We start from the raw sequence: 26,602 nt of genomic DNA on the forward strand, positions 1-26,602 counted from the left end.
AAAACATCACCTTATAGAAGAATAAAAGCTTCTTCTATCAGTCATTTTTCACCTTGTAGTTCAAGGACCTTCACTGAAAATAGGACTTCTATCATGTTGCTGAGAGAACATCTGGAGAGATAATTTAAAACTGGGATTGTCAAGATAACACCACCCATGCGTGTACCCTTTTGGACAGGGTTTTAATTCATTGTGGTTGGTCTGAGCCCGCTGGGAGCTGAGTTCTGCACTGAAAGGCACAATAAGATTGCCTGACTTTCTATGTGCCTGTGTCATCAATCAACTCTGTGGTTGATGAAATGACATAAAATAATCAGATAAGCCTCTGATGCAAAGATCACAGTGACAAAAAGTAGTGAGACGAAATAGAGCTAGCACAAATTCATTCCTTTGTTTAAAACTTTAAGCCAGAGAGCTTGTGAACCCAGGGTATTGTCATTCAATATCAGGATTTAACATTTATAACCAAACACTGGATTATAGCCATGCTAAAAGATAAATATTCCAAGAGTCTCACAACTTAGAGTCACCTTAAACATGATTAGTTTCAGGGGTCACAAACTGACCATGGGCCATGTAGTGTGTAGACACATTGTGGGGCCTGCAGTTTGGATTCCTTTTTCAAATGGAATTTGATAGCACGTTTAAGAATCAGAAGGTTTTAGGGGGATGGGGGACGGATAGCATTAGGAGAAATACCTAATGTAAATGATAAGTTAATGGGTGCAGCAAACCAACATGGCACATGTATACATATGTAACAAACCTGCACGTTGTGCACATGTACCCTAGAACCTAAAGTATAATTTAAAAAAAGAAAAATAAATAAACTTACATACATACATACAAAAAAAATCAGAAGTTTTTACATAAAAAAATGAAGATTTCTGGCTTCTCTTGAAAAATCAAAAGATTTTTCAACACAGGACTCACATTCCCGCATGAAAACTGTCTATTGGTCTGAGTAAAAATGCTGCTCTTTAGAAGAAATATGCACAGACGCCCCTCCTCCCTCTTGTGTCTCCAATGCAGAGGCCGAATGCCAGCCACTATTTGTCATGATACTGTCGCTATTTTCCTAGAGCTAAGGGGGAAATGAAGGGCTTCTTACACTTGGCTTCTTCTCTCATTCATATTTTTTTGCCTTGCCTCTGTAGGCATCTGAGTGTAGGGCCTAATTTAGTTGATGGTACCCCATCTTGATGTGTGGGTCCCCATATAACATCTCCAAGTACCACATCTTGATGTGTGGGTCCCCATATAACATCTCCAATCTATGCTTAATGACAGGCACTTAGCCCTTCCTGAGGCAGCCACCTGCATCTTTAGTCAGCTGTGAACATTAGAGAGTTCTTCATATTGAACTCAAACGTGTCTTCCTTTAGCTTCCCCTGGTCCTAGTACTCTTCCTGGAGCCATACACCATAGAGAGCACTAACAAATAACAAATACTGTACTCAAGTTTGTAAAGGACCTAGCTCAGTGCCTGGCATGCCATAGGTGCTCCATGAATGTTGTTGCCTTCCCTCTTCTTTTTTTTTTTCCCATTTCACAACTTTTCAATGAACATTTGTTGAGTGCCTATTTTGAGCAAGACATTGTACTGGGAGCTACAAATAAAAAAAGATGAATAAAACACAGTCCCTGAATCCTAGACATTTATAATCTAGTAGACTGAGACTGATCAGGGTGTATTCTCCTACAATGCTGGGCAAAATAGATGCACAGGACAGGACTCCCAAACTAGGATGGGACATGCTACTCGATTTTTAGAACTTATTTAGTTACATTTATTGTGGGGAAGCAGAGGAGTCCAGGAGTGCAGTATGAATACAGTCTAGTACCTAAAGGCTGGTGTGTCCTTTGGGAACAGAATCACACTGCCCATGGCTCAGTGAAGATATATAATAAATTTGGCTTTGTATCAGGGGATTAAGACCTAAAGAGACTTGGTATCAGTTGGAATACACCTTCTCTAATACTTTCATTTGGAAATCTTAGGAATGTGATACATTCTGAGATAGTAGCAAGCATAGTGAGAAAAAGGACAAAGAGAAAGGGCCCCGACCCTTTTTTAGTTTTGGTAGTTTACAAATAACATGGAAGACGGTTTCGAGGGTAGAGAGGCACCAGAGGCAGAGGCCGAACTTGGGACCAGAGGTCAATGTGCCCGCTGAGTGGGGTCCACGTTGCCCCTCCCCCACCCCAGGCGACCTTGTTTCCTATTAGTTGTGGCCTGGAGGATGACCTCAGTTTGTGACCTGGGCAACTAGAGAACGTGTAAGGTAAGATAGTTTACTTTAAAAGGAGGAATTCTGAGAAGTGGAGGGGATACGAGGGTTTTTGTGGGGGTGTTTACGTCTGTTTGGTCTTTTGTTTTTGTTTTGTTTTGTTTTTGAAATGGAGTCTTGCTCTATCACCCAGGTTGGAGTGCAGTGGCGCGATCTTGGCTCACTGCAGCCTCTGCCTGCCAAGTTCAAGTGATTCTCCTGCCTCAGCCTCCTGAGTAGCTGGGATTACAGGCATGTCCCACCACCCCTGGCTAATTTTTGTATTTTTAGTAGAAACGGGGTTTTGCCTGACATCAGGTGATCCACCCATTTTGGCCTACCAAAGTACTGGGGTTACAGGCGTGAGCCACCATGTCTGGCTTTGTGGGTTTTTGTTTTTGTTTTTGTTTTTTAACATAACTCTGTAGAGAGTGCTTCTGCTCCACTTTACAGGAGGAGAGGAGGAAGCCTCTTGTTTTACTCTGCCCCAATCGCCCTTGCCAAAGATTTCTGGCAAAGGACGCAAAAGAGTGCAAGAGCATAGCCAATCTGAGGAGCGGCACTAGGCAGATGAGCTTCCTGGCGTTGCAGAGGGAGAACCCAGACCAGGCCAGGCGCCACAGCCACACGCTGCACCCAAGGCTGTTTCCCAAAGTGGCACCTGCAAGTCTGCGGGTCCTGGACTGCTGGGCTGTTGAAGTACATTCGTGCACTGATAGAATGACGCCTACAATGGAACAGAGTCGAGCATTCAGGCAGGGGTAGATTGTGTGTCTGTGTGCACACTCTGTCTCCTGCACTCCACGTTTCCATCCTGGATACCTATACCGCATAAAATGGGTAAGTTTTTGAATTTAAAGGTCAAGGTCACAGACTTGCCTAGTCCTAAATATTTTATTCTGTATCTTTTCAGGGTGGATAAACTGCCCAACCTTTGTATTTGAACCATTAAGAAAAATGCATCTCAGGTCTTTTTAGAAATATATATAATTTCAAGAGTCAGGATTAGACTATGAATAAGATTGATGCCCACAAAGTGAACACAAATCTTAGTAATCTCTAAATAAACTAGATTCTACGTTTGGATCTAGAACAGGGAAAGCGAGGAGTCTGGTTACCTGCATCCTCTCCAAACTCCTCCAGAAGCTTATGTTCAAGTGCTACACTTGAAGAGGCATTTTAACTATTATTATTTTTCTTATATCTCTTCCTTTTCCAAATAGGAAAATTTAAGTTACTAATCAAACTGAAACTTGTTTCAAAGCTGGTAAATGGAATAGTGAATTTGCCCAAAACATGTCATGTGGAAAGGGAATGGAAATTTGTTGGTCTTTGTCCTAGGCAGCATATCCTATAAATCTCTCTCACACAACTAAAAGCACGAGCACATGAGGATATATGTACTAGGATATTTTCTGAAGAATTATTTTTTTCTTCTGTTAAAATTGTTAGGCCCGGTGTGGTGGCTCATGCCTGTAATCCCAGCACTTTAGGAGGCCGAGGCAGGCGGATCACCTGAGGTCAGGAGTTCAAGACCAGCCTGGCCAACATGGTGAAACTCCGTCTGTACTAAAAATACAAAAATTAGCCAGGTGTGGTGGCGCGCACCTGTAATCCCAGCTACTTGGGAGGCTGAGGCAGGAGAATCACTTGAACCCAGGAGGTGGCATTTGCAGTGAGCTGACATTGCGCCACTGCACTCCAGCCTGGGTGACAGAGCAAGACATCTCAATAAAAAAAAGTATTATATATGTACATTTCCATAATCAATATATAGTATTGTTTTATATGCTTAATTTTTATATAGTATATAATTTTATTCTGTATATTTTTCACTGAAGATTTTTAATATTGAAACATGTTACATATACATCTAGCCTGTCAGTTTAGTGATGGTATTCCATTATATGACATCACAGTTTACTGATTGATTCTTATAGCATGAAGCATTGTCTTTAATAGCAAAGAACTGAAAAAAGCATGTCTGCAAACAAAGATTAATGAATAAATAATGATATATCTGTATCAGAATATATGTAGCTATTATAAAGAATGAGGGAAAGGCATTAACTTGGAAAGATGTCCATAATAAATTGCTAAGTATATATTTTTTTGTTAAAAAATCTAAAAAACAGAACCTATATTATATACTGTATATGCATATGAGTTCATATAAACATGGAAAAACATTCCCAATGGACAGCCAGTAAAGTGAATACTAACAGATTTACATGGCAGTGGATCTGGATGTGAGAGGAGGAGACCATACCGTGTTACTCTGTATACTTCTCTATCAGCAGTCCCCAACCTTTTTGGCACTAGGGACCAGTTCCGTGGAAGACAGTTTTTCCATGGGGAGGGGCAGTTTGGGGATGAAACTGTTCCACCTCAGATCTTCAGGCATTGGTTAGATTCTCATAAGGAAAAGTACAAAAATTAGCCAGGTGTGGTGGTAGGTGCCTGTAATCCCAGCTACACAGGAGGCTGAGGCAGGAGAATCACTTAAACCCAGGTGGCAGAGGTTGCAGCGAGCCGAGATCGTGCCATTGCGTCCAGCCTGGGAGACAAGAGTGAGACTCCATCTCAAAAAACAAAAAAGGTTCTCATAAGGAGCGCAACCTAGATCCCTCACATGCACAGTTCACAACAAGGCCTGTGCTCCTATGAGAATTAAATGCCACTGCTGATCTGACAGGAGGTGGAGCTCAGAAGGTAATGCTTGCTTGCCTACTGCTTACCTCTTGCTGTTCACTTCCTGCTGTGTGGCTGGTTCCTAACAGGCCATGCACTGGTACCAGTCCATAGCCTGGGGGTTGGGGACCCCGTTCTATATTGTTCAATTTAACATGTATTACTTTTATAGTTTAAAACAGCAATAATAATAAAGCATTAAATTAAAAAAAATTGTGAACAATTTTTGCTTCAGATTCTTCTTTGTAGATGATTGGTCTTAACATAGCATCTCCCAAACATTCCTTCCTTCCCATGCCCACAAAAGTTCCAAGCTAATTCCCCATTCTTGTGCCAGATAATAAACTAATTTACACGAATGTGTGAATGGTTGATGTCATCTTCACTGTTACTCTTCACAGGGACATTTGAATATTTTGAACTGCTCTTGACAGGATGTAAGCTGTAACTTCCTTCATCTGAATGCTTCTCTAATTTCAGACAGAGTTGAGAGACTCTGGGAGCAGCTTTAGGGAAAGGAGTCCTTCTGGTAGCCCTCACTCTTGGACACATCACTGAACGCATACTCCAAGTACATGTGTCCAGCGTCCATCAGGGGAAAGAGTCCCTGTACAGTTCCTTATGATTACAATTTCAGGGGTCCCTGTTTCTTTCCATGTTGAAAAATTAAAAGGAGTTTCTACAGGTGCATCATCCTGTTCCAATGGAATCATCCAAACAGATTCTAGGAGGCCATATTTCATTTTCTGGGCAGCAAAGGCGGGAAGAGGATTTCATTTCTGTTTTCTTCCCCCTCACTACACATAAAGTTCCTGAATCTACAGAGAAATCGATGATTGCATTTTTACATTTCTCCTAGTGGACGGGCCACCTGGATTTATTCTGTGAAAATAGAACTGCTTGGACCATTCTCAACAAGCTGGGGCAAAGTGTCTATTAATAATGTTGGCAATATCTCCTAAGCTGATGTTCATGTCAGTGCTAATCCCCCTGAAAAGGCCCTGACATCCCAGGTCCTGCTTCTGATGGTAATAGTAGATACAGGCATTCATTGAGGCAATTGCACATTCACAATGCCCAAGAACTGCTCCTGGAAATGTTTCTGTTGATAGGTTGGTGTTTTTCAGCAGACTCATTTGGGTACTTTGAGTTGTGGTGAAGATGTGTGAAAATGATTTCATCTACATTTCAGGGTTACTTTAAATTCTGGGGGGAAGTGCCACCAGCAAGATTCTTGTCCCCACCTCACCCTACTGAGACCCTCACTTAAGGTCAAGAAGGCATCTGGTTGGCCCGAGCGGGATCCAGGGATTTGTTCTTATTTCTCTTGAGCTCAGTGCTGTCTTTGGCTCCTCACTGAATGTTGCTGCTTCGTGGATGTCCCCACAACAGAAACCCATTTAACAAAAAGAGACGGCCAAGAATATGAGGGTCATCACAGCACTCTTCACCTATATCCTTTAGAACAGTGTTCTCATCTAGAGCCAATTTTGTCCCCCAGAGAACATTTGGCAATGTCTGGAGACATTTTTGGTCATCAGCACTGGGAGGTGGAGGAGTAGATGCTGCTGATATTTAGTAAATAGAGGTCAGGAATGCTGCTAAACATCCTACAACGTGAGGACAGCTCCCCACAACCAAGAACTATCCAGCCCCAAGTATCAGTGATGACAAAATCGAGACACTTTGCTTTGATTCAGTCTATTGCTGGGGTGTAAGTCAAGTCTCCAGGGGGACTAGAGATTTTCACGTACTTTACTCTCCATTCCAGAAACTAAATGGGACTGAGTGTCTCTTGAGTTCTGTGATACCAAATTAGCATTAGAATAAAATCTTTCACAAGCATTAGATACATCACCTTCAGAGAATATAATGAGACATTTCTGAATCTGAATAAAGACATCTCTTTTGGTGTTATTGCAGCGTTGGACTAAACAAGGTAGAACCGTGTCACAACTCCTCTCAAGGGTTATTTCCTCCTTTCAAGGAGTAATCTGTGGGCCACTTGAATTAGAGTCGCCTGGAAAGCTTATTAAAAATGCTGACTCCTGAGCCCCATCCTCTGCCTACTATATCAGAATCTGAGAGTTCTACATTCTCTCCACCCTCACCTCATCAGCCTCCACCACATAGGAATGAGCAAATGCCTATGTGGTTCTTAGAACACTGCCTGACATCCAACAAATGTTAATGATTAATATTATTTACCATGATCATTGTTGGAGTATAATAAAAAATAAATATGTGGTCTTTATTCCCTCCTAAAACCCTTGGCATTTACTGTTGCTTGTATGCTACTTAGATGACTGCAGAGGCAACCTAGTTAGCTTCAGTATTGGGGCTGGTTGCCAGAAAAACTTTTTGATTAGAAGGTTAGAACTTTCAGCCCCATCTCCCCTCACACCTCTACACACAGGAAAGGGGTTAGAAATTGAGTGCAATTATCAACAGTCAATGATTTAATCAACTATGCCTACATGATGTGTGGTGGACATGGAAGGTATGAGCCTGCCCAGAAAAGACATGGACTCTCAGCATCCCAAGCCTCTATACCTTGCCCTAATGATTATCTCTCTCATTTGGCTTTTCCTGAATTGTACCCTTTATAAGTAAAGCATTTTCCTGAGTTCTCTGAGTCACTAGCGAATTATCAAACCCCAGTTGGTGGGGGGGAGTGCCATAGGAATCCCCAAACCAGTAGTCAGTTGGCCAGAAGTGTGGGTAGCCCTGGGACTTCATTTGTGGCTGACATCTAAAATGGGAGTAGGCTTGTGGTCCTGAGCCCTCAACCTATGAGGTCTGTGCTAACTCTGGGCAGTTAGTGTTAGAACTGGATTGAATTGTTGGGCACCGAGTTGGTGCTGGAGAATTGGAGAATTTGTTGTGTTGAAATGACATATTTGGTATCATAAACACACACACACACACACGCACACACACACACACGCACACACACACATAACTATCTTAGCCTAAGTTACAAAGAAACCATGGGAAGAGAGAATGAATCAGATACCAAGATAATAATACAATAAAATATTTAATAATTTATAATATTAATAAAATCTTAATAGGATAACTTTTCAATAATATCTTCAGCAAGTTAGCATCTGTGTGGTGGCTCACATCTATAATCCCAGCACTTTGGGAGGTCAAGTTGGAAGGACTACTTGAGCCCAGGATTTCAAGACTAGCCTGAGTAGCATAGTAAGATATGCTATCGCGACAAAAAATTAAAAAATAAGCTGTGCATGGTGGTAGATGCCTGTGGACCCAGGCTGAGATCCCAGGTTGAGGATGCAGTGACACTGTCTCAGAAAAAAAAGAAAGAATTTTCTTGTTTTTTTTTTTTTTTTTTTGATGGAGTCTTGCTCTGTCATCCAGGCTGGAGTACAGTGGCGCAATCTCGGCTCACTGCAAGCTCCGCCTCCCAGGTTCATGCCATTCTCCTGCCCCGGCCTCCCGAGTAGCTGGGACTACAGGCGTCCACCACCATGCCAGCTAACTTTTTTGTATTTTTAGTAGAGACGAGGTTTCACCGTGTTAGCCAAGACTGTCTCGATCTCCTGACCTCATGATCCGCCCGCCTTGGCCTCCCAAAGTGCTAGGATTACAGGCATGAGCCACCGCATCTGGCCCTTTTTTTTTTTCTTTCTAATGAGGTCTCACTATGTTGGCCAGGCTGATCTCAACTCCTGGGCTCAAGTGATCCTCCCACCTTGGCCTCCCAAAGTGCTGAGATTACAGGTATGAGCCACCATACCCAGCTCACTTTTATTCTAATTTCTGATTCCATATTGATGTTGTGCTTAGATATATCAACTGTAGAGACCCTATATTCAAAGCAAGATATTTTTAAAATGTCAACCTCCCCCAGAATGTTCCAAGATATTAAAAGAGACATTAACTCAGAATCTTTATTTCATCAGGAAAAATTTCTTCTATAAACAGTTAGTAACTCCCAAGGGCTGTCACTGGTACAATACTAAGAATATTGCCTCTGCAGAAATAAATGAATAACACATTTTTAGATGTTGGAATGATGTTATCTGCACATTATCTGTGGGAGGACAGAAGAGTCTCCATAGTCTCTACACATCATTTGCTGCTGCTTCTTTTTTTTTTTTCTTTTTTGAGATGGAGTTTCCCTCTTGTCACCCAGGCTGGAGTGCAGCGGCATGATTTCAGCTCACTGCAACTTCCGCCCCCTGGGTTCAAGTGATTCTCTTGCCTCAGACTCCCAAGTAGCTGGGATTACAGGTTCCCACCACTATACCCAGCTAATTTTTGTATTTTTAGTAGAGATGGGGTTTCACTATGTTGGCCAGGCTGGTCTTGAACTCCTGATCCACCCGCCTCAGCCTCCCAAAGTTCTGGGATTACAGGTGTGAGCCACCGCACCTGGCCATCATTTGCTTCTCAATGGCAGAACAACAATATGTGAACAGCAAGAGAGAAAATGTAAGACTAATTGCTTCAGGAAAGATAACTTTGGTACTGCAATTTAGCCATGAGGGACAAGTCTTAGTGGACAGCTGGTTCTTCATCCATCGGAAGACTGTGGTCATCTGTTCATTCTACTCTTTCTTCTCTGTGGATGAAGTTTTCCGTCATTGTCTTCACACTACCTTGACTTTCTCTGGATTCTATTGACTTAGACAGATTACTGGCTCCTAGTGGACTACTGCATCTGAGCAAATGCTTACTCCCTATTTAATTGTACCTGTCTTTACCTATTTATTCAGAGGAGCCAGCTGCCCTGGACCCCATCCCAATCTCTGTCAAAGGTCACTCTACCTCCCAACCCAATGTATCCCACATTCCTAGAAGACAGAGGCTAGGGAGAGATTAGAAGAGAGAGGTTAGGATGCCAGGATTAAAAGGCAGCTTGTTTTCTTCTTTTTCACATGTCAAACTGTTAAATGCCATTAGGCCAACTCACTTCCCAGCATGTGACAAGGACACTGCTGGCAGGGAACATCTCCTTTCTCTGACCCTCTTTCGCTCTTCTTAATCCTCAAATATTGAAGTTTTTATCTTCAGCAAATGAAGAGGTAATTTAAACTGCTTACAGAGAGAAACCGAATGGGGGAAAGGGTATATGTTGTTAGTAACCCCCCACAGTTTAAGTGTTTTTAATTGAACATATAGGTTTTCTGTTAGAAAATGACTAGAATTTTCTAAGGCAGCACTGCCTAATAGAAATATAGTGTGAGCCACACAATATAATTTTTAAGTTTTTAGTAGTCATTAAAACAAGTAGAAAGATACCAGTGGAATTTTAATAACTGTATTTCTATACTGCTGCTCCTTCTATTGAATCTAACTTAAAATCCCATGTAACCCTCACATGTGGGTATGAAAAACATTAACAGGAAATGCTAATATAGGGAGTCAGTGAAGCTGGGGTAGGAAATTGATGATGTGATACCGGAAGTGATCTGGCAGGGCTTTAAAGTAATGCCAGAGGTCCTTCCAGGCAGTTCTCAACTTGCTCCTTGGCTGTTCTCCTGACACTTAAGTCAGAGCATTCTGTAGCTGTATTTTACAGAACTGTAATTGCACAGATTGTTCCTCTTACAAGAGAAATATCCAGAGCTCTAAGAAAACAACTGATGAAAACGGTATGTACCCATTTAAGAAAATCTGCCCTCGAGATATGATGTTATGATTTATTTGAATCTTACTGTGAATTAAAGCACTATCTCAGAAGGGTTTGCATTTAGATAATGACTGTGATTGTCATTTGGTTGGCTTGAGGAAATTCAAGAAATTTAAGCCATTTTTGAGCAGAGGAGGAATTAATTTGGGGGGAAGAGTATCTTTCTGTTTCTCTGTTTGCTCTGATAGGGGCCACACAGGTCGTTGCATAAGGTTAACACTAACTGTGGGGCCCATGTGATTTGTTCAGCTTTAGAAAAATAATAAAGGGGCACAGTGAAGCAGAGGTGTGGTGCTGAGCACAGGTGATGGGGTAGAGGATGACAGAGAACAATATTTCAACAAATTGAATTTAAAGATCTCATTAGCTTTTATTAGCAATTATGAGTTGGTCAGCATCCCATTCATAAAATGGAAAGACATTCCTCCAGGGTTGGCAGAACAGTCGATTTCTGTAAGGTAGCTTAAGCAAGAAGGAAATGGTGTCATGCCAAAAGTGGGTTGGTTAACATCAGATGGCTTCAGTTAACTTTCCTTGTATGGGTTAAAGCAGAGGGGCCTTTCATGTTATGTCAGCTCAGGTTGACTTGGTGGCTTTGGATTGGTTGCTGAGAATCTCCTAGATTTTTTTTTTAAATGGCCCATTTCTAAATTCAGTTTAATTATGTGGAAGCTAGAATTTATTTCATTTTGATTTGGTCCCGGCTGATGGAGCCTAGTGCAGGAATCAGTCCAAAACAGTGGCCTCCCATTTTTTTTTTTTTTTTTTTCCTTTTTTTTAGACTGAGTCTCACTCTGTTAGCCAGGCTAGAGTGCAGTGGCATGATCTTGGCTCACTGCAATCTTCACCTCCCGGGTTCAAGCAATTCTCCTGCCTCAGCCTCCCAAGTAGCTGGGACTACAGGTTTATACCACCATGCCTGGCTAATTTTTGTATTTTTAGTAGAGACGGGGTTTCACCATGTTGGCCAGGATGGTCTTGAACTTCCCAGCCTCCAGAACTGTGAGCAACAACTTTCCATTGTTTATAAATTACCCAGTATATACTATTTTGTTATAACAGCCCAAATAGACTGAGTCATTCACTATTTTTTTTGTTTTGTTTTTGAGACGGAGTCTCGCTCTGCTGCCCAGGCTGGAGTGCAGTGGTGCAATCTTGGCTCACTGCAACTCTGCCTCCTGGGTTCAAGTGATCCTCCTGCCTCAGCCTCATGAGTAGCTGGGACTACAGGTGCCTGCCACCACGTCTGGCTAATTTTTGTATTTTTAGTAGAGATGGGGTTTCACCATGTTGGCCAGGCTCGTCTTGAACTCCTGACCTCAAATGAGCCACCCACCTCAGCCTCCCAAAGTGCTGGGATTACAGGCGTGAGCCAATGTGCTCATCCAGCTTCAATTTCCAACCCCTTTCCCTTGCATAGTGATAGGAGTGGTGGATGGGGCTGAAAGTTCTAACATTCTAATCAAAAAGTGCTGGGATTACAGGCACTTTTTGATTAGAAGTGCCCGGACCCATAAATAGTATTTAACAATGGTAACTACGGTAGGCAAACTTCAAAGCACACTGTTGCATTTTTTGGAGATTCTCTAGGTAGGCATCCAACTCTGGGAAAACAGAGGAAGACCATCATCATCAGAAAATAAATGTTCTAAAAAGCTGTCTCTGAAAAATGTTGCTCTTTAGTCCCTTGCTCTCCATGCTGGAGTTAATGAGTGTGAAGTCCTTTGAGAGTTACCTGTGCAGGGGAAATGGAAGGAGGAAAGTGCTCATTTACCTTTAAGGGGACAAAAGTGGAGCTCCACAAACAGATGCAAAGCAGCTTTTGTTTAGAGAGTTTCCTTTTTCCAGATCTACTTTAAGTCTTTAATCCATTTGGAGTTGATATTTGTATATGGTATGAGATAAGGATCTAATTTCATTCTTCTGCATGTGGATATGCAGTTTTTCCAGCACTATTTATTGAAGAGACTCTTCTTTCCCTATTGTGTATTCTTGGCACTGTTGTTAAAGATCAGTTGACTGTAAATACATGGATTTACTTCTGGGATCTCTGTTTCACTGGTCTACATGTCTGTATTTGTGCCAATACCATGCTATTTGGATTACTATAGCTTTGTAGTGTATTTTGATATCAAATAGTATGATGCTTCCAGCTTTTTTTTTTTTCTCTCAATATTGCTTTGACTACTCAGGGTCATTAAGGGTCCCATATGAATTTTAGAATTATTTTTTCTATTTCTGTAAAAAACACTGGAGTTCTGATAGAGATTGCATTGAATCTGTAGATTGCTTTATGTAGATAGTATAAACATTTTAACAATTCTTCCAATCTGTAAACATAGGGTATCTTTCCATTATTTGTGTCTTTGATTTCTTTCATCAGTGTTTCATAATTTTAACTGTACAGATCTTTCATGTCAGTTAAATTTATTCCTAAGTGTTTATTTATATTTTTATTTTTATTTTTATTTTTTTGAGACAGGATCTTGCTCTGTTGCCCAGGCTGGAATGAAGTGGTGCAATCACAGCTCACTGCAGCCTCAATTTCCTGGGCTCAAGCAATCCTCCCACCTCAGCTCCCCAAGAAGCTGTATCTACAAGTGTACACCATCACACCTGGCCAAATTTTAAAATTTTTGTAGAGACAAGGTCTCACTATGTTGCCCAGGCTGGTCTCCTGGGCTCAAGCAATCCTCCTACCTCAGCCTCCCAAAGTGCTGAGATTACAGGTGTGACCCACTCCACCCAGCACTAAGTTTTGTTTTTTTTTTATTAAGGCTATTGTAAACGGGATTCTTTTCTTGATTTCATTTTCAGATAGGCTGTTAGTGTATAGAAATGCAGCTAATTTCTTTATGTTGATTTTGTGTCCTGCAACTTTACTAAATTTATGTATTAGTTCTTATAGATTTTTGGTGGAGTCTTTAGGGTTTTCCATATATAAGATCATGTTATCTTCAGAGGCAATTTCACCTTAATGGAAAAGACCAAAGTAATTTTTACTCTTCCTAACCTTTCATAGTAATAAATGACATTTATCGAGAGCCCACCACATAGCAGGCACTGTTTTAAGCACTTCACAGGGATCATCACATCAAATCCCCACAATAACCCTTGCGGTTAGCACTGCCATTATTATCATTTTGGAGATGAGGATTGCCCACCACTCTACCAGCAAGTGGCAGATCTAGAGTAGATAGGAGTGCTGTATTTGGAAGAGCACGTTCCTGGGGTAAGAGTCACAGTCCTGCCTTGTTCCTGACTAGTAAATGAGACTTTAAGAACCTGGATGGCTTCACACAAAAGTACAGAGTAGGCTGAGGGCTGAAATGCAATCATGGTTGAGATATTCTAGACCCCTTTCATCAAGTTCTTAAAAGCCCGCAGTCTCCTTAGAATAAAAGGAGTTTAAAGGGAGAAACAAGCAATAGAAATATTTTCTTCCATTTTTCTAAAATTTTATTATTTTCTAGATCAATAGTCTTATACTCTCAACTCTTTTAAGGAAAGAGGTTATAGGATATTTTGTATAGGTCAACAATCTCTTGTCAGAAATGGTTTTGGCTGGATAATTCATAATTTAGAATTTTAGAGATTTTTAGAAAGGTTATACATTCATATATTATATTTTACATAATACCATCAGTGGAGTCTGCGGATGATATGGACTGAATTGTATCCCCTCAAAATTCATATGTTGAAGCCCTCAACTCCTGTAATGGTTAATTTTATGGGTCAAACTGACTAGGCTACGGGGTGCCCAGATTAAACATTACTTCTGGGTGTGTCTGTGAGAGTGTTTTCAGATGAGATTAGCATTTGAATTGGTGGACTCAGGAAAGTAGATTGCCCTTGTCAATATGGGGAGGCCTCATTCAACCCGTTGAAAGCTTGATAGAACAAAAGCAGAGGAAGGGATTTGTCCCCTTCCTGCCTGCATGCTGGAGCGGGAACGTCAGTCTTCTGCCTTTGGACTGGGATTCACAGGATCATAAGAAATGATACGGATTAAAAATTATTTTTTTATAAAATTAAATAAAAACCAAACTTTCTCCTGTCATTCGTTTTATTAACATGGATTTTTGTCTAAACAATTTCTGTTTGAGTAAATGTCAACAATCTTTCCATCATCATTGAAAGCATATTACTCCAGGCTAGCTATAAACTACCTCACATTAAGTAACATCACCAGATCATCTGTGGTGTTTTTTTCACCTATATTTATAATATCATCATCATTATCTTCTGTAATCCTCACACTTACTATATTTGCAACATTTCAGCAATCTCCCCATCACTGAAAATATACAACTGCATGACTACCAATGATCAGTATTTCTTTACTATCAGCTTCTTCTAACAACTTCAGCCAATAAAAACTTAGTGTAATAATAAAGATTGACATAATTGTTTTTTCATCAATGGCCCCATATATTTCTAAGTTTGTGTTGGCGGTTTTATTTTCCAACATTGGAGTAGCAAAATTCTGTTCCTAGCATTTGTTGATGTTGACTTAATAATATCATTCTGAGCACTGGCAGCTCTGTAAATGGTATCCTTGAGAATAACCTCTTTAAGGAAGTCTTAGATTCCTGGCTTCTGTTCACTGAAGCAAACATACAGTTTGGAAAGAAGTGCTCAGACTTGCTTTTCAGTCTCTAAAGCTCTTTGGCTCCAAGGCTACACTCCTGATGTCATGTTGCAAGGAAAAGAAAAACTGAAAACATTATGCAAGAAGTTCAAGAGGAGGGTTTGTAAAGCCATGGTCCAGGAGTAATAGAACTTTACATTTTTCTTCTACATCAGCTTGCTGGTAATAAGCCCATATTGCTGGTACTAAGTGGCCATTGAATCATCATAAAGTAGTTCTCTAATTACTCATACTTTCTTGTTTGCACAGGTAATTTGCATATACCTTTCAAATTTCTTGGGTGTAGGCTTTCCTCAGGTACTGTCAATTTTATCTTGTTTTAAAAACACAGTGCTGGCCAGGCACAGTGGCTCATGCCTGTAATCCCAGCACTTTGGGAGGCCAAGGTGGGTGGATCCCAAGGTCAGGAGTTCAAGACCAGCCTGACCAACATGGTGAAACCCCATCTCAACTAAAAATACAAAAATTAGCTGGGTGTGGTGGCGCGTGCCTGTAGTCTCAGCTGCTTGGGAGGCTGAGGCAGGAGAATCGCTTGAACCTGGGAGGCAGAGGTTGCAGTGAGTGGAGATCGTGCCACTGCACTCCAGCCTGGGTGACAGAGTGAGACTCTGTCTCAAAAAAAACAAAACACAGTGCTGCATGCCAAGCACAGTCCATCTGAGTTTAGTGTTATTAAAACCTATAGAAGCTTTCTCATGAGTCAGTACCATGGGAAAACAGTACCAATATAGAGCTTTAATATCAAATTTAGTATCAAAATTATAAATAGGTTCAGGACTAAGGTTTACATCAGACAGTATTTTAACAAGTTTATCAAGATTTTGGCTGTTTCTAAGATATGTTAGTTCTGAATAAAAAAGAACTATTATTTGAATTATCAAATAATTAAAAAATTATTATTAAATAATTAATATTTGAATTATTAAAATTAAATAAATCAAATTAAGTATTATTTATTAATAAATTTAATTAAATAAATTTAAGTTAGTATTTAATAATTTATTACATAAATACTAAATTTATTTAATAAATACATTTGATAAATTTATTTATTTAAATAATTAAAATTATTTAATTTTAATAATTTAATAATTTTAAAAATATCTTTAATTTGTTTCAACATCATCAGGAGTGATTTTATTACATATTTGTAAGGCATTTTACACCATGATGCTCTTAAATTCTGTGTCTTTTTTTCTATTTTACTCTATTAGCATTAAAGCTCTTAAATTGTGTAGGCAGCTGTGATGGTTAAATTTTTGTGTGTCAGATTGGCTAGACCATGACCATGACCACGATCACTGGCATGACCATTTGTTTGGACAAATACCAGTCTAGATGTTGATGTGAGGTATTTCGTAGATGCAGTTAAGATATACCACCAGTTGACTTTAAGTAAAGGAGATTACCCTTGATATTGTTGGTGGACCTCATACAATTAGTTGAGGGCCTTAATAGCAAAAACAGATTGTTTTGGAGAAGGATTTCTACCTTAAGACTGTAACATAGAAACCCTGCCTGAATTTCCAACCTATGGAATTGCCCTACAGATTTCAGATTTACCAGCCCCCCACCACCACAGCCTTCTAAATATTCACATTATTTTCAGTGTTCAATTTTTGCAGTGTATAATAGCTTGCTTCATAACAAACTAGTAGTATATGTTCGCTTCATTGTCAAATCCACTTAATTAACACATCATCATGATTTGCATTCTTTGCCCTTTAAAGTGTTTTCCTATTTTTCATTAGTTCTTAGTCATCGTTGCACAGGAAATCTTCTACAACTTGCCGTTCTGTTTTTTAAGTCATATATTGTTTTGATTCTGATACTGCATTTTTCAAGACAGATAGCAGGATCTATCTTCTGTAATAACTTTACTTATAATATTATTGATTTCAACAGACACTTCCTTTTCTTCCTTTCCCTCTCTTCATTGTTACCTATAAGGGCAGCTTTAACTCTTCTCAAAGAGTGAAATTAACCCCAAATTTCAAAATAACAAAAATGTACACAGTAGACATGATAGTGCTGGGTAGGGGCTCTGAGACATAACCAATGGTCACAACGGTTTTTGCCACTATGTGAGGTTTTTTCCCACACTGATAAAAGAGCTTCTGTTTTTCAGAGCCTTTTAAATTTTATAATTGTGGAGAAAGGATTATGAATCTGTACCTGTCTCCTGCTAAAATGTCACACATTTTGAAATGTACTTGTCCTTGTTTGACTAAGCATTAAGACAAAGTGTTCTCTGAAACGAGAGCTCTTCTTGCCACCCACTTGTGTTACACATAGTACATTAATGAGGTGACTGTGATCTCATCCTCCTGGCTTGCCTTCCTTGGCTCAGATTCCAGAGAAGCAGCCGTCAGGGCCTCCAGATCCTTTGGGCTGAGCTGACTGATGAGCTTACCATGGGACTCACAGCTCCTTGCTGCTCCAACATTTTAAGTTCTGGATAAGCTAGTACCCAAAAGGAGTCCTTTTTACTACCAATACCAAATTCTCCAAGAGCTTCCCTCACTCTCTTAGGGCCTCTACTGCCCAAATGCTGGTTCCCAGTGAATATGCCTTCTCAGTCCCCAACTCTATGCCATCTGGTAGGAATATAGGGAGCTGGAGGGATTTATGGCTAAGGGATCCTGCACACTTGAATTCCATCTGTCCTGCAGTAAACGATATACACAGAAAAGGATGGTGGGCAAAGAGGCATGTTCTATTTAGTTGGGCTCTGGCTCAAGCCCCAGTGTAGACTCTTGTGAACTGGAGTAGACCACACGCAACTTGGTGAATGTATTTTGCCTAGACCAGGCTGAGCTGTTAGGCTTTTGTCTCAGGCTCTGGCCCTGCAAAAGAAAAGGCATCCTGAAGCCTACAGCATGGCCACACCCTTCCCCGTTGGGAGCGAAATGAGAGGAAGTGGAGGGAGCACGAGGAGCTGCTAAAATCTTGTCAACTGCGTCTCTGTTTTTTATCTTTGACCCATTGTTCAATAGGCTTAACATCCAGGCCCATCTTCTCTGATCTCTTAGGATAAAAAGTGCCCAAAGAGTCAGTGTCAGCAGAGCATTTTTCCATGAACTGACTGGTTTAATGTTTTCCACTAAGACTGTAAACCCCAAGAAGGGTTCAGTGACCCTTCTTGCCCTTGATGGTGTTCTTGAGGGAAGAGCAAAGGTAGCAGGAATGTGGAACTCTGAGCTGCTTATGGCCAACCTAGGGGATGCTTTATGAAGTGATGGTTGAATAAATTAAAATGGAACGAGACTTCCTATAATCACAATCATCCTCTATCTCAGAATGTAGCACAAAAGATACCACTGAAGTTATTTGCTTCCTTGCTACCTTGGAGGAGAAACAAAAATCTCTCTAGCTTTGAGCTATGGCTAACTGAGGCAGTAAGAGGTGTAAATGCTGTCTTTGGAAACCTGGGATCCAAATAAATCCCAACTTCCTTTTCACTTGTGTTCTCTTCTCTACTTTGGGAAGCAAATCAGAGACATTGAAGATGGTGGCACTGCCAAATATATCAGACCTCAACATGTACTCTGTAGTAAAGTCTTCAACAAAAAAGAACACTACCACAAGATATTTATTCTTATCTTACTCTCTGAATTAAAATCCTGACCTGAGGCACTTCTCTGTCTGCATTATTTTCAGAAGAGTCTAGATCTGAAATCTAATTATATTGCATATTAGAACACCAATATTGATGTTATTCCATCAAGCCCTGTCATACTTTGCAGGCTACATCCTTTTGGCCCCGATTTGTCTTCATTCATGTTACTTGAATCATCTTGATGAAATGCTCTGAATCTGTCTGGGAGAAAGTTTATTTTGATATGTGATCTGATCCAGACCTATTCTCAAGTCCCTTTGAAAACTCACTGGTAATATGCAGTCATTTGCTAATTGAAATTTGATCAATAATTAGCCAAGGATATTCTTTTGTTCAATTATCTTATGATAGCTGGCCAGATACAATGGCTCACGCCTGTAATCCCAGCACTCTGGGAGGCCAAGGCAGGCGGATCACTTGAGCCCAGAAGTTCAAGACCAGCCTAGGCAACACGGCAAGACCCTGTCTCAAAACCCCCCAAAAAACAAAAACTTGTGATAGTAGTCTGAAAAGCCACCTCTATGTTATTAATACAAAATCTATTTTTGGTATTGGTGTAAGTAAAGGTTTAATACCTTCCGTGAATTACAAGTTCAAGCAAGAGATGCTTTAATTTCAGCTCTTTACCTGGATGCCAAGAAATTGCCAGAATTTTCTCAAGTCTAATTTGATATTATTAATCCCATTTTACAGATGAAGAAACTAAGGCACAAATAGGCATAACACAAGGCTCAAGTTTATGTAAATATTAAAGCTAGTATTTGAACTTATAGAACTCACTGGTGCAAACTATGTTCTTAACCACTGTGCAAAACTGCTTCTCACTAAAACCCTACCTTGCCAAGGGCACTGAGGCCTTCCACAATCTGACCCCTCACATTTCTCTGGTCTCATTTTCTTCTAAGCTCACTCTGTTCCAGTTGAACTGGACTCCTTGCAGTTACTTGAATATTTCCAATACACCCCCACTCCAGGCCTCTGAAACTACTGTCCTCTCCTCTCCTTATCACCAGATATCCTCACAACATCTTCCTCACCTCTTCTGATGTCTAATCAAATGTCACCTCCACAAAGTGGCCTTCCCTGACCTCTCCATCCATAAATGAATCCTTTTTTCCCCTGCTTCCTCACCCGCTACTCTTTCAACCTGCATTATTTACCTTCATAGCACTTATTAAATATTACGTACTTACTGATTTATTTGTTTATTGTATAGACCAGACAATGAACCCATAGTGAAATTTGGTTTGGGTGGAGAATTTGACTGTTGTTTTCACTGCTGTGTTACCAGCTCCTAGAACAGACCTAGCACATAGTAAGCACTCAATAAGTATTTCCTTGATGAAAGAGGGGAGGAAGAAAGGAAGGGAAGAATAGAGTGAGAGTAAGGAGAATTAATTAATTAATGAAGATTATAATATTGGTTGGGTAATCAGTAAGTATTTCCAACCCCAATCACATTAGCATGCAACTTTCATGATTTTCTTACCTGTACCTTGAAAGATTTCCTATGTCATTTCCTGAAGTGGCTATGGATTCTAGCTCTTCCAAAGTGCCTGGGGATGGGGACAATATGGATTAGTTATTTGTTACTACACTCACAAACTTTAGTATTTATTAAGCACTTAACAGGGCCCATGCACTGGGCTAAGCACTTTTCCCAGCTTATCTCACTTTACTGCCACCTTAGGGCTTTTGAATTTTAATAGGAAAGAAGTAAGGACAGTGTCTACATATGTAAGCCCTGGGATCAGCCTGCCCAAACTTAAATCCTGGATGCACCATTGGGTAACTGTATGGCTCCTCTCTGTTTAACATCTATGAAGAAGATATATTAACTATTCATATGTATCAGAGTGGTTCCGAGATTTAAATGAGATTGTGCAGGTGAAGCATTGGCATAGAGTCTGGCACATGGCAAACAGTAAAACATCTCAGCTACCATTATGACCACTTTCCAGAGCAGAAACCAAGGCTGAAAGCCAGTATACACCTTGTCCTAGGTCACAAAAAACTGAAAAATAGGACTGGGATTTAAACCTGCTGTTGTTTAATACCAAAGTTTTTTTTGTATTGTTTTTTGACTAGACTGCTTTTCTGTCTTTTTTAGTCTAGCTCTTTGTTCAAAAGCCCTCCAGGGAAGTTAGTACAGTGTAGAAAATTATATCTCTCACCCAGGCAAACACATGAGTAATGTGAGGCAAACACAGCTCACTGGTGCAGCCTCAGCCTCCCGGGCTCAAGTGATCTTCGCGCCTCAGCCTCCCGAGTAGCTAGGACTACAGATGTACCATCATGCCCGACTAATTTTCTATTTTTGTAGAGACAGGGTCTCTCCATGTTGCCTAGGCTGGTCTTGAACTACTAGCCTCAAGCAATCCACCTGCCTCAGTCTCCCAAAGTGCTGAGGTTACAGGCATGAGCCACCATGTCTGGCCAACTTTCTTGACTAGTATTCTCTTTTAAGATATTAGAGGCAAGTGTTAAGAGGTTACACAGGGGATTGTTATAGATTTGTAAAACGAGGCTGGATGATGGTAACTTTGAGATCTGTAAATATTTACACAGCTGTCTCAAAAAAAATCACTTTTTCTCACATGATGAATTGATTATCTAAATGTGAAAGGGAAAATAATTCTTCTAGAAGAAAATTTAGGAGACACCTTTATGATTTGGAGCTAGGCAAAGATTTCTTAGGACACAAAGAACATAAGCCATAAATAAAATAAGTTGGACTTTATAAAATTAAGAGCTTGTTTTCACCAAAAGATATCATTAAGAGAATGAAAAGGGAAGCCACAGAATAGGAAAAGATATTTGTGGCCAGCAGCAGTGACTCATGCCTGTATTCCCAGCACTTTGGGAGGCTGAGGTGGGCAAATCACTTGAGGCCAGGAGTTCAAGACTAGCCTGGTCAACATGATGAATTCCTATATCTACTAAAAAAAAAAAAAAAAAAAAATTGGCCATGCATGGGTGGTACATGCCTGTGATCCCAGCTACACAGGAGGCTGAGGCATGAGAATTGCTTGAACCCAGGTGGCAGAGGCTGCAATGAGCCAAGATCATGCCACTGCACTCTAGCCTAGGCAACAGAGCAAGATCCTGTCTCAAAAAAAAAAAAAAAAAAGGAAAAGATGTTTGCAACACTCACAACCAACAAAGTTGTCTTAGCCACAATCTATAAAGAAACCTACAAGTCAATAAGAAAAAGCCGGGTGACTCAATAGAAAAGTAGACAAAAGACAGACCTATACTTCAAAAAGAGCTCATTAAGATGACCAATAAACACAATGGTTATTTGTTTTTATTTCCATCAAGCATGTAGAATTCTCAACTAACATCCAAGTTTCAAAAAATCCAGAAAATCAATACTGTGCTGATGCTGTCAGATAATCAACTGTAGACGAGACAGTATTCGTGCCTGCAAGGATCAGCCTATTGAAAGATAATGCAATAAAGTGCAAGGCATTCGCGTAAAGACAAGGTTTAAAGCACATGGTAGTAACATAGCTTAATTCAGAATAAAGGAACAAGGAGTCCACAGAGGAGGTGACAAATGAGCTGTGCCCTGATGGATGGGCATGAGTGGGCTGACAATGTGTACCTCCCGACATGAGGGGCCTTGCAGGTGGTGGAAGTGGAAGGAGGACAATAGGAGCAAGTCTGATAATCCTCCCAAAGTGGCACCTTCTCAATGATTGGTAAGATGTGGGGCTAGAAACATCAGGGGGTCACTCTGACAGCACTCAAAGAGAAAAGAGATGGAAAGATATTTCCCCTGTCATGAACTTACTCCATCCCCCGGTGGGAAAAGACCCCACCCCTGTTCTGACTCTTGCTCTCCCGTCTCTTCTCCCTCCCCTCAGTTTCCAGCTGAAATAGAGACCCCTCTCAATTGTTGTACATTTTCTTCAGGGGTCGGGGTTGAGCTGCTATTATTAAAACTTGTATGAGTTTCCTTCTTACTTCTTCAGTGAATTCACCTCTGTAGGTCATCAGCCTTTAGCCCCTGGGAACCTCAGGACAGGTAGAATATGCACAATTTCAGCTAATTTATCCTGCCAGTGAGACACAACTGCAGCTTCATTAAAAGATCTGTGTCAGGCTTCACAGAAATAATGAAAATACTGTCAACCAGTTGGCAAGAATTTCAAAGCAGCCCTTTTATGTCTGGCGGCGAGGGCACCCGAGGTTGGCCTCCTTTGCTGTCAGCCTTTCAGTTCAAGACAAAGAGCATGACTGTTCTTCTCTAGAAATCAGCAAAACTCTCCTGGAGCCATTTAGTAACAGGATTTCTTTAAAAAACATTGTGTGATTTTCCAGTAGAAATAAATAATTTCCTAGCAAGTCTTAAATGGAATTGCAGGGACACTCAACACAGAACCAAGCACAGGTATGAGACACTCACTAATGTGTTTTGTTCCAGTTCATCTTGGACTGTAAGGATTTGGGTGGGCCATTTTTTTTTTCTATTATTATTTCTTGTCTTTCTTTTTCTTTCTTTATAATTTATTTTCCAAATCATTATAAATTGTAAATAACAGAAACTTCCTTTTCTAAAATTTCATTATGGTCTTACAGAGAGTAGTGAGTAACAGGGGAGAACTACAAAGAATTAGTAAAAATTTGTATTGGATTTTTGAGGGAAAAAAACTGAAAAAGTTCAAGAAAGTGGTCTAAGTTCTTCAACAAACAACAAACTTTATTTTTTTTAGACGGAGTCTCACTCTATCACCCAGGATGGAGTGCAGTGGCCCACCACCACACTGGCTAATTTTTGTACTTTTAGTAGAATCGAGGGGTTTCACCATGTTGGCCAGGCTGATCTCAAACTCCTGGCCTCAAGTGATCTGCCTGCCTCAGCCTGCCAAAATGCTAGGATTACAGGCATGAGCCACTGCACCTGGCCAACAAACTTTCAAAGCAGGTTACACTATACCATATGGGAAATATTAGTGGATATCTGCAATATTAATATTTGCATGAATGATAATTTAGCCTTCATTTTTGCCTCTAGCCTGTGTGCACATTCTTTAGGTGCATAGCTTCAGGCTGTGTTCTATGGGTCCCTAAGGTTTTCCTGGGATTTCATGGAGACAGAGGTGTGCTGTGGTACTGAACTCAGGCCATCAGCTAGGCTCTGAACTCTTATCTTCCACTTCAACCACAACACCTGTGCTAGTATCTGCTTTAATATTGGTGTTTACAGTAAGATATATTTTTAAAATATATTTAAGTCAGAGAGAGAGAGGTTGGACATCTCTATTATGGATTATTTCCCTAAACATCTTCACAGAGTCTCTCAAATGAACCTGCGGCTTTTGAACTCACTGCTCCTTCAAACTGCTAGTACCACTCTTAGACTGGAGCAAGTAGGGCGCCTATCTAAGGCCTTGAAGCAAAAGGGAGCCTTGTGTTTCAGAGTGCTTTCCTCAACATTTTCTTTCTTTCTTTTTTTTTTTTTTTTTTTTTTTGAGATAAGGTCTCACTCTGTCACCCAGGCTGGAGTGGAGTGGTACAATTATAGCCCACTGCAGCCACACCTGCTGGGCTCAAGTGATCCTTCTGTCCCAGCCTCTCAGGTAGCTGGGACTACAGCACGTGCCATCATGCCCAGCTAATTTTTGATTTCTTGTAGAGACAAGGTCTCACTAGGTTGCCTGGGCTGGTCTCAAACTCCTGAGCTCAAGTGATCCCCCTGCCTCAACCTCCCAAAGTGCTGGGATTACAGGCATGAGCCCCTACATTTGGCCCACTCCTCGACATTTTCTAAGTTCTCTCCAGTGTCTGGGACTGGCTGGTCTTTCAGTAGCATCCAGACAGGCCACTCCAGCCCACATGGTTCCTGGTCCTTGTTTCGCTTCTTCAGAGTGTTCCCTGAAACTCTACGTGACATACGTGGTCAACCAGTTGCCCCAAGGAACTCTGAACCATGCTTCTGTGGGGTTGTTCTGGGGTCCTGTGGCTGGGCCCCTGTTCCAGGAGGGAAGCAGATTGCTCCTACTGGCCAGTGTGACATACATGGGCCTGTGCATTGGCACTTGTTACCTTGCAATCCTATCTCTGGTCTCTAGCACCCAAGGGTAAGGAGAGTGTTAACAGAATCTTTTACTACCAGTCCCACCACACCTTTTACAGGCTAGGATAACACATGTCAGGAAGTCCTCTGGGGTGACCCCAGGTCTGTTTCTTCTGAGAGCTTCTGAGGCTGTTGCTGCACAGTGTTGCCTCTGATTGATTGATATGGTGATGCTGTGCTCTCCCAGGTTGGTCTTAAGGTCTGAGAGATGATAGATATTCCTTGGGTGAATGGGATTGTACTTTTCCTGCCAAGCCTAGAGGTTCCTTTCCTCTCTTCCCTACAGAAAGCAGTGTGGGAGGCAGAAGTGTGTCCAAAATTAAAAGAGATGACATTCTAGGAGTGCAATGATTATGGCCTCAAGAGTTCAAAAGAAAACATGATTGGAATATGTGTTAATTTACATTTGTGGTATAAAAGTCTGAACAATAAATTTAACGTGAGCAGAAAATCAGATTATTGCTCACATTTTCCTGCATGCCCTGGGTAACAGGCGCATTTGTGGTCATCATCAAGCAAGCACCATAACAACCTCCGAGAGAGTCACCGGAAATCAGCATTCACAGTCAACATGATGGATGATGTCATGTCACGAGTAAGAATGTAACCAGCACAAAATAACTGGTACTAGGAAACTGGAAGAGGAAAAAGATCTACATTTTTTCTATACAAATAGCTTGCAAAGAGCCATGCCATTGTGAGTAATAACTACAGTGCTACTTTTTTCTTTCAGCGGGAGATATAAATTAGCCAGGAACAGCATATTTAACAATAAAGAGTATGAGGAGATAGTTCCAAGACCTGAACAGGAGCTGATGGGGCCTGGACATTACGAAGAATTTTTCAATGCACTAATTGGATAGAAAATGGCTATGTGTACCCTCTACCCATTTTCTAAATCTTTATCAGTTAATCACCTTTCATAGGTTCATAAATTTTATAATACATTTCAAATCAAATTGATTATACAGACATGCCTCCCCCACCACACTCCAAATTTGCCTATAGACTCACACACCCTAGGGGTGTGGGGCATGCTGAGCTAAGACCTTCACCATGTCTTGCTTAGTCTTTGGTCCTAACTGGTCTACCTCCTTCTTAATCTCTTCACTTTCTAGTGTATTTCCCAAACTGCCAGAGTGTTCTTTCTAAAATGCAAATCTGATCAAGTTTTCCCTGCTTATAACCCTTCAATATCTAGGAAACCAAACTGAAATTCCTTTGGTTGGAATGTAATTTTCTTCATGACCTGGCCCCTCCTTGTCTGTTTTGCCTGACCTTACACAATACCCCAGTAGTTACTCTATGTTCTAACCCTAACAGGATTAGAACTACAACAGGAAGTTTTCCACATCCTCAGTGTTCTTAAACATTCTTCCCTCTCTTAGATTCCCTTAACATTACTAGTCTTCCTAAATGATTCCTATGTGTCGGGGAATACTCAGGTTCCCAGCACCACCTCCCTGAATGCCTTCTTCCAGCCCACAAAAGGAAAACAGACATCAGTATTGCCAGAGAGAGGGGAGGGAGGAAGGGAAGGTGGAGTTGAGGTCAGAGGGTGTGGGGTGCAGTTCACAGAATCCCTGAAAGGATTATATTCTGCGTGAGGTAGAAACACATTTGGTGT

The 26,602-nt window shown here is 40.8% G+C and overlaps 1 long non-coding RNA gene across 1 annotated transcript in view; it reads left to right on the top strand.

Moving 5' to 3' along the window:
* The first annotated feature begins 10,457 nt into the window (after window positions 1-10,457).
* The window catches only part of LOC115930236 (uncharacterized), a 45,233-nt gene continuing 29,088 nt past the window's right edge, over window positions 10,458-26,602 (top strand). The window contains exon 1 of the long non-coding RNA XR_008670629.2: window positions 10,458-10,585. This is a non-coding gene — a long non-coding RNA (uncharacterized lncRNA). The remainder of the gene's footprint in view (window positions 10,586-26,602) is intronic.

The sequence above is a fragment of the Gorilla gorilla genome, chromosome 10 (genome assembly GCF_029281585.2).
Source record: "Gorilla gorilla gorilla isolate KB3781 chromosome 10, NHGRI_mGorGor1-v2.1_pri, whole genome shotgun sequence".
Classification (NCBI taxonomy): Eukaryota; Metazoa; Chordata; class Mammalia; order Primates; family Hominidae; genus Gorilla; species Gorilla gorilla.